This window comes from Convolutriloba macropyga, chromosome 14 (genome assembly GCF_964194025.1).
Source record: "Convolutriloba macropyga chromosome 14, txConMacr16.3, whole genome shotgun sequence".
Classification (NCBI taxonomy): Eukaryota; Metazoa; Xenacoelomorpha; order Acoela; family Convolutidae; genus Convolutriloba; species Convolutriloba macropyga.
This window is the reverse complement of record NC_134481.1, coordinates 20,424,421-20,432,828: the sequence shown is the minus strand read 5'-3', so window position 1 is coordinate 20,432,828 and position 8,408 is coordinate 20,424,421. Positions and strand designations below refer to the sequence as shown.

Genomic DNA, 8,408 nt, shown 5'->3' with positions numbered 1-8,408 from the left:
CGACCGGTGAATCAAGTTTCTGGTGCTCTGTCATCCTCGTGGTACCATGACGTCAAGTTTGACCGACGTCGGTTGATTCACATCCACAAGAAAATTCGGATCTATTCTGTGTTGGCCCCCAGCTTAGTGAGCATAAGTTTTTTATGACCCCCGGGCGCACGTGCCATTTTCTTACATAGTAACGTGCTCTATAACAACCTATAATTTGTTACTGGGGGTCATAAAAAAACACTGGGGGGGCCGAAACAGAATAGATCCGAAATTTCATAACCCACGTGAGATTTTTATCGGAATTCGAATTAAGCGAAGGCAAGCAAGCTTTCATTTTCATAGTCGTAAGATAATATTTAACCAAATTATCTTTTGTAGTTTTGTTTCAATCGCAAGCTTGAATTGCCTGTATTGCATTGAAAAATAGGGATTTCCTCTCGATTATTTCTGTTCAATGGTATATTCCTCTCTCGGAATTTGAGGCCTTCTGTTTTCCTACAACGAGCGTTTCGTTTACAATTTCCGCACGGTTCTGATTTTTCAAACATATATCCGGGTTTGTTTTAAGCACCTTGTCAAAACTTTTCCAACTGATAGTGCAACGGAAAATCCTATGCAAAGTGCCTTGCTCAATTTTTTTCTTAAGTTGCAATGCGGCACCACTACAAAGGCTTAAAATTAAGGAGGTATCTGTTGGCTTACTGTACCAATTGCATGAACTGAAATTTTATTTTCCTCGCTAATACACATGTCAAGAAAAGCAAGTTCACCATTTCCATCTACACCTTCTAATGTAAAATGAAGGTTTTCTTGGAATGCGTTAGCTTTTCCGAGCATTTCGTCGCTTGTTGATTTTGTGGTCCAGACGACTTCGTCAACATATCGCGCAAAAAACTTTCTATCAATCACGAGTTCTGTTTTGGGTGACCAGTGACTACGAAACCAAACAAAAACTCCCTTTATTTCGTTTTCTTCACCGTTTATCATCTTGCACTTCACATGAAACCAATTTCCGTTTCATTAACGTTGCCAAGGAGACAACCTAGCAATTGGTGCATCTTTGGCGATCATATTGGCAAACATTTGGATGAAATCGTTCGAAGATAAACTAAAAGAAGTAAATTGTGTTCCCGAGCCAGGCCTAAACAAAGATCCCAATCAGAAATTACCTGATTGTTCAAAAAAAATAATTTTATTTTATATTAATGACACATAAAATGAAAACTTGCTGGCCTTTCCTTAAGCCAAAATTTGATTAAAAACTGAAATCTCACGTAGTATATAAAATTTCTTTTAGTGGATGTCAAACTTCCCGTCATATTTCGGAGAAGATGACAAAGCACCGGGAACTTGATTCACCCGAAGAGTATCATTGACCAATTGACCAGTGTAGTGAAACGGAGAAATTGATCACCGTAGAAGCATTGCATATAAAGCAACGAAGGTTAGTGCGACTTGTGAGGCGGCTGGTCTGAAAATAGTTTAACGACCAAAATTTGCGATGAACAATAAAAAAGAACGCTAATTCTGTAAAACTGTCCAAAAAAATTTCAGAAGAGAAAAAGAGCGGCACGTTTCGAAACTTGAAAATCAAAGATTTTTGAAATTTCTGAAAAATTCCAGTTAAACAAGTTGTTCAATTCCAAGAAGAAAATGATCTTTATAATAATCGTAGATATATGTTCGTGTTGGCCGAAAACCCTCAACGAGTGAAGTCGATAACCTGATGATGCTATTTATAGAAACATTTGTTTTTAATTATTAAGATTTAGACTTATTGGCTTTTATTTTTTCAACATTTAACTTAGTTTCACAGTTAATGAACCGATTATTTCCAGTCGATTTGCTCGGTGTCTCCGCAATAATCATAGTCAGATGCTTACCCACTAAAGAATCTTCTTTTTTCATAAGCTAAATACAGAAATTTCCCTCCCAAACACTGGGTGAATATTGGCTGGCCCGGGGCCCTCTCAGCACTACGTCTGTCAAAAAATACTGTAATTTGAGCAAAAACACTTGCACTGAAAATGTGTCGGGCCATAAGAAAATGAGAAGCGACGGCTTCGGTGAGACATGAGCGCAGTAGCTACATTGCTTTAATTTGCGCTCTTTAAAATTCAAGTAGAAGCTCTCTGATATCAGGCTGCCAAGTGCAAACCACTTAAGCACCGAGATTGCTTTAAGTTATTGTAGAGAGGGCGCTCCATCTTGTCCATTGTGCGCAGAGCAACCATTTCCCACCTGGGTGCAATCTTTTTCATAGTCAAAGATTTTGTCTACCCCGAGCTGCTCAAGTTTGTTCTTTGATGTCAATTTCGATATTCTTGTTTATGTGGCTTAAAAATAATTAAAGCCTTCTGAAAAATCTCAAAAGCATCTCAGATTGGGATCCGACGTTATTGTAAATTTTATTGTAGTAGTTAAATGTCATTGCAGTGGAAGCCAAAGCAAAACAAAATCAAGTTTTTGATTTGCTCGGCAGCGGAAACTCGTCATTACCCAGCAGGTAGGAGAACTCATTCTGGTAGTATATTAGATAAAGGAACATGTCAGTAATAAGGGAAGACGGCGAAATACATGCATAACGTTAGGATTAGGTCACGAGGGCCTTGTTAAAAAATATGGTGCTAAATAATTTCAACTGATATCTGATAGCGATATGCACTGATGTCGGAATAGAAAGAGGAACCGTTGTTTAAAGTTCTATTTTCTTCTCGTAGCAAATGAGCGCATTGACGTCGAAAGTGGAGGGTTGATGTATATGTTGTTCGACAGCCGGTTTGTATATTGAATCAGCGAATGGATTGAAAAAAAAAACACTGGCTAAATAGCACATACTTTATATCAATATAGTGGTTGGAGAAAGAAGGGCATTGCACTCAAGAATTTGGTTGTTTTTCGCTATGCATGATTCATAAATTATGCATGCCTAGACTCGCCAGTGATCCTTCATTGAATAACAGTGATTCGGCGCGCAGAATTTATGGTGGCAAATAAGACTGTAGAAGATGACAATACGAGATTTTGTGAAAGCAGTCGCTTTGGAGATATGAAAACTACCGGAGAGAAAAAAAGGCTGTCTATCAGGCCCATTGTAGGGCGTCTTCTTTCCATACCATTCCGTTAATTGAAGAAGATGCTTTATTTTTTCTTCTTTTGCAAATAGTAGTGGTCTTTTGTAACTTTGTATACTTTTAAAAAGTATGTGCCGGGAAAAATAAATTTTGAATTGATGAGTCTCGTAGCAGACTCTAGGATGACTCTACGAAAGTTCATTTCATTACGCAAGATTAGAGCCAATATTGCCGCTTTTGTCTGCATGTGCTCCTTTTGCTTTTTGTCGCCAAGATTATAATTAGGAACAACTCACAGTTAGTCGAGCTGTCTCGTAGCGCATTGTTTAAAACTATCACAGAAAATACGCTCTGCGGTTTTCCTACGTCCACTCGGGTTTATTGTTTGCTACTTTTTTTGGGTACGTTTGTCTTCATGGAGGTAGTCTTGCATTACATCGACAGTCTTTCGAGGGCGTTTTGCATGCAAAGAATTCTGCAATGACAAAAAACAGGATCACCTGTTTAAAAGACTGAATGTACCGTGCAATAATTTACCCTGCTATCAAGTTCCGAGATATAGATTAGGACGCAAGATAATGACAATTTATCACCCTGCGCCATACGTGAATTCATAGTGATTGGGTCAATTATGCAGCCAATTGTTCATAGCTGTAATATGTTCTCATTTAGGAGGCAATGGAAAGTATTAAAAAATTTTCTAGCAGTACAAGGTCAAGTAGCTTCTGGAGCAGACGTTGTCTGTTTATTCTGTCTAACTCTATATCAAGGTCAACAAAACAAACGTATCTGGTTGCAAGATGCCATTGAGGTTTCAATTTCTTTTGCAAGCTTCCTAATTGATGTGTTAGTCAAAAGATAAGCCCGAAGTCTATGCTGTGATGTTAAAAAGCTGCTGATGTGTTCAGACCACCATATTATTCGAGAGGTGAGAGTGTAATTAAAAATTGGAGATGATTTTTTTCTTTCACAATTCCTCTGTATTTGTGTGGATTGTCCTTTCTGCCTTTCTTTTGCAAATCGGAATAAATATTCTTGTTAACCAATCTTTTGGAAACATTTTGCGTTTTTTTATGTACAAGACCAATTCAATCCAGACTTCTTTCCTTACTGGATATAAAGATATAAGATTTTTCCCCCAACTGTAGTCAACCCTAGTCGCTTTATTCAATTTGACTGCCGCGAATGCGATATTGGGCTCCTATAATGTAATGATGCCATTTTGTACTGGCGTGATTGTTGCCCGCTCTTGTTATTAAACTGTGTATTTTCGCTGTCGGATATTAGCAGGTCCGAAAGAATGTAGGTCGGAATCTTGGTGTCGTGTGGCCAGACTCTGAAAGGCTGTTTGCAAGCTAATGAGTTTGCTGTTTCACTTTCAACAGAGAAAAGCAGTCCTTCTCGTTATTTTCGGCAAATGTTATTAGGCTGGTTTCCTTTTTTGTTTCATAAGACGTCTTTCTCTTCTTCTAAGTTTTTTGTATATCTGTTTGGCTGCCACAAGTTGTTTTCCGTTCTCCCAAAGTTGGAAGGTATCTGTAAAAATTAATTTCTCTCGTTCGTTCAAGTAATACAGCTTGCTGTCAAACCATTGCCCTATTTGTCTGGAAAAATTGTTTGGGACGGATCGGAAAAATATCTTGGTATACCGTTGGAAGGCGTTGTCAAATTTATAGCATCTGATACCATCTCTGAGGTCTAGGATTTGAGAAACCGGTTTTTTTTTGTTCAATCTTCTTAATTGATATTGGTTTCAGCTGCTTATTTTGCACATAGCATGCAAAATGCACTGGGAAATGCAAAGTACACTGGGAGGTGCTGACTCAGAGATTAGGAACCTACTTTGAATTTGGATGTACAATTAGAGAAGGAAAATCAAATGAGAGATTAATATTCGTATTGCTGGTCTAGCAATCATATTGCATCGATCAATCGAGGACGCCATCCAGGACAGAAGGGTACTGTCTCTCATGAGTCTATTTGGCAGATTTTATAACATTTGAAATAATGAGCTTTTCAAATATGAAGTGTTGGTATGGTAAAATTTTAATTCAATACGTTGGACCACATGGTCAAATGTATAGGATTTTAACAATAGGGAGGTCTGGGATTTGAAAAACCAGTTTCTTTTTGTTCAACCGTCTCAATTGATATTGGTTTCAGCTGCTTATTTTGCACATAGTGTGCAAACTGAACTGGGATATGCAAAGTACACTAGGTGCTGACGCAGATTAGGAACCTAATTTGAATTTGGAGGTACAGTAAAGAGAGGAACAAATCAATTGTGCTAGATTCTTCTTAGAAACAATTGTGTGGTATTTACAGTCTTTAAGGCGGGAAAAATTCGGGGTGTGAAAGAAACTGATGAGAGGATCATCTTTCTTTGATCTTATTTCCAGCCTAGCATTTAGGTCAACTTCCACTGTTGTGTGAATCCTCAAGTCAAGTTTATTGAGACTACCACTAACTTTTTCCTTTATATGCTCCTTTTTAATTTTTGGTTGGAAATAGGCTGCTATAAATTTGAGATTAACTAGTTCTACTGCAAGGATTTGGCCACTTCTGTCTTTGCCTGTAAAGTTTGAATCGATACGTTGGTGGATAGAAATTATTATTCCGCATTTGGGACGGCCTGTAGAATGCTTGTTGGCTTTGATTTTTTGTACATATATAGTTAGAGATTTAGAGTTCATTAACATTGACAGTTCCGTCAAACTAAAACAGTCATGTGAGGGTTCAATTATAGTTGATTATTTCTCATTCCTTCCTGCGCCTTCAATGTTCCAACATGAAGCCCTAAGTCAGAAATCCTGGGACGGTTTCTGGAAGCTGAACTTTTTGCCTCTGTTGATCGTCTATGGGGTTGAAGTGCTTAACTCTGCATTTAGTTTTTTCTTCGGTTGCCTTCTCTTCTGACCATTTTGTTGTCTCTGCTCGGCTGTGAGATCTCCGTTGACATTTTTTTTAAATTTTGCATAACCACGCAGAGATTTGTGATTTTCGAAGACTCTTTTTTTAAAGTTTTTTCCTTTGTTATCCTTGTTCATTTTGATAGAATCGCAATACTTTTAGGCTTGGCTACTGCATTCAGGGCTACTACTTTTTTGCTAGCAGGTTGGCAATTCTTACATCAAAATATATTTTGATGAACCTGAATTCCAAAAGTCCGTTGAGTTTGATATCTAATCTTGCATCATCTTCAGTTTTCGTTGATTTAAGAGCAAATATTTCCCATTGCAACGGCGAAAAATAAAATTTGATCTTTACATAATGACAGAAATCATTTAACAAATTAGCAAAGCAATCCCGAATTTCATTATGTCTCCTGTGAGTGTAATCTCCTCGCAGACAGTTTAGGGCATTTGCTAGAGTGAAGTTTTCATTGATAGGCATAGTTATGACATCTGGAAAAGATCAAAACCATAGCAACCGGCAGTTCCATCAAGAAACTTGTTTTCGTTAGGTCAAATTTTTATTGCTTCAAGGGCACAGCATTCAATCTGAATGACGCTCCTTTTTCCCTAGCTAAGTCAAATGAGCGAATTTCGTTCTTATTCATTTAGCTGTTAATTCTTGTTTTCTCGATTTGATACCTGGCTCTTGCTCGTTTTTCTTTCAAATGTACTTTGTTTTACTTTATTTTCGCTTCGGGCAGAGATAGGGGTGAGCGACTTGACATTTGAATTGGTTGTTCATATTTTCAAGAACGGTCTTCGCGTTTATAAGTACTTAGGCCACCTTTCCTTATCGACAAAGAAATATATTCCGTTTTTTTTGGAGGCGGGATTCTTCAGTAGATTGAGTAGAAGCTTACCGCTGGTTGATTTCTCAAATTCGTTTAACATATCTCCAATTTTAGGTGTTGTACGTGCTGAGAAAGTCAATTTCTGCTAATTTGATGAAGCGAACAAATTAAATACATTTAAGGAAAAATTGGCTTCAAAGGCCTCCTTTTTAAAACCACAATTTGCTTTTTAAGTGATTTCTCTGCAAATTTCTTATCTGCATTATCAGAATTTGTTACACAACTAGGTACTCTACAACCGTCAACTATCTCCAATTGATCGTGGACAAAAATCTGCTGTGATTTTTCAAAAGACCTTTTTGTTAATAGCACGGGACTTGGTAAGATGGTAAACAAAAAAGACCGTATTTTTGAATGAAACAAAAAGCATTTTATTGTCATCAAAAGAGCCGAAAAGGTTACTACAATCCTCTGCATGCCACTTTTGAAATTATAATCAAACCTCCACTATTTCAGTTGTGCGGAAAATGGCATTTTCATACATCGACATTGCAAGGGTATCCCCTTTGATTGTACTTTCCTAAAAGAGCATTATTTCTTTATCAATAAACAAACTTGATGGTTGACGATGTGATTTACATAAAGAATGATAGAGAAAAGGAAATAATTCCTCAACAATATTTAAGGCACTATCACAAATTAGGCCGTTGAAAGCGTTGTTTTGCTTCAATAATCAAGATCGCTTCCTAATCTGTAATATAAAAAGCAGCACTCAAAGAATGCATAGGAAGTTCAATTTTTCTTTTTTGACCCATACAAAGTTGTTAACCACCACCTAATATCTGAAGGTCAGTTTTAACACAATCGACGATAGTTCAACCAATAATTCGCTTAAGAACTTCCCCATATCCTATCGGTTGTACTCTGGGTCATTTAATAAGAAAAGATCAAATGAGAAGTTGCTATTCGTATTGCTCTTCTAGCAATCATATTGCGTCGATCAATCGAGGACGCCCTCCAGGACAGAAGGACACTGTCTTTCATGAGTCCATATGGCAGATTTTATAACATTTGAAATATTGAGCTTTTCAAATATGAAGTGTTGGTATGGTAAAATATTAATTTAATACGTTTGACCACAGTGTCAAATCTATAGAATTTTAACCATCAAGGAGGTCTGGGATTTGAGAATTCGGTTTTTTTGTTCAATCGTCTCAATTGATATTGGTTTCAGCTGCTTATTTTGCACATAGTGTGCAAACTGAACTGGGATATGCAAAGTACCTCAGGTGCTGACGCAGATTGGGAACCTAATTTGAATTTGGATGTTCAAATAGAGAAGTAAAATCAAATGAGAGATTGCTATTCGTATTGCTGGCCTAGCAATCATATTGCATCGATCAATCAAGTACGCCCTCCAGGACAGAAGGGCACTGTCTTTCATGAGTCTATATGGCAGATTTTGTAACACTTGAAGAAATGAGTTTTTCATAAATTAAGTGGTGGTTTGGTAAATTTTTAATTTAATACATTGGACCACAATGTCAAATTTTAGGATTTTAAACACCAATGAGGTCTGGGATTTGAGAAACTGGTTT

At 37.2% G+C, this 8,408-nt stretch overlaps 1 protein-coding gene across 1 annotated transcript in view; it reads right to left on the bottom strand.

Annotated features, from left to right (window-relative positions):
* Positions 1 to 7,751, bottom strand: part of LOC142353412 (small ribosomal subunit protein eS6-like) — a 330,099-nt gene extending 322,348 nt beyond the window's left edge. The window contains exon 1 of the mRNA XM_075405644.1: positions 7,742 to 7,751. The gene's annotated coding sequence lies outside the window, so the exon portion shown is untranslated. The remainder of the gene's footprint in view (positions 1 to 7,741) is intronic.
* Between the last annotated feature and the right edge of the window lie 657 nt (positions 7,752 to 8,408).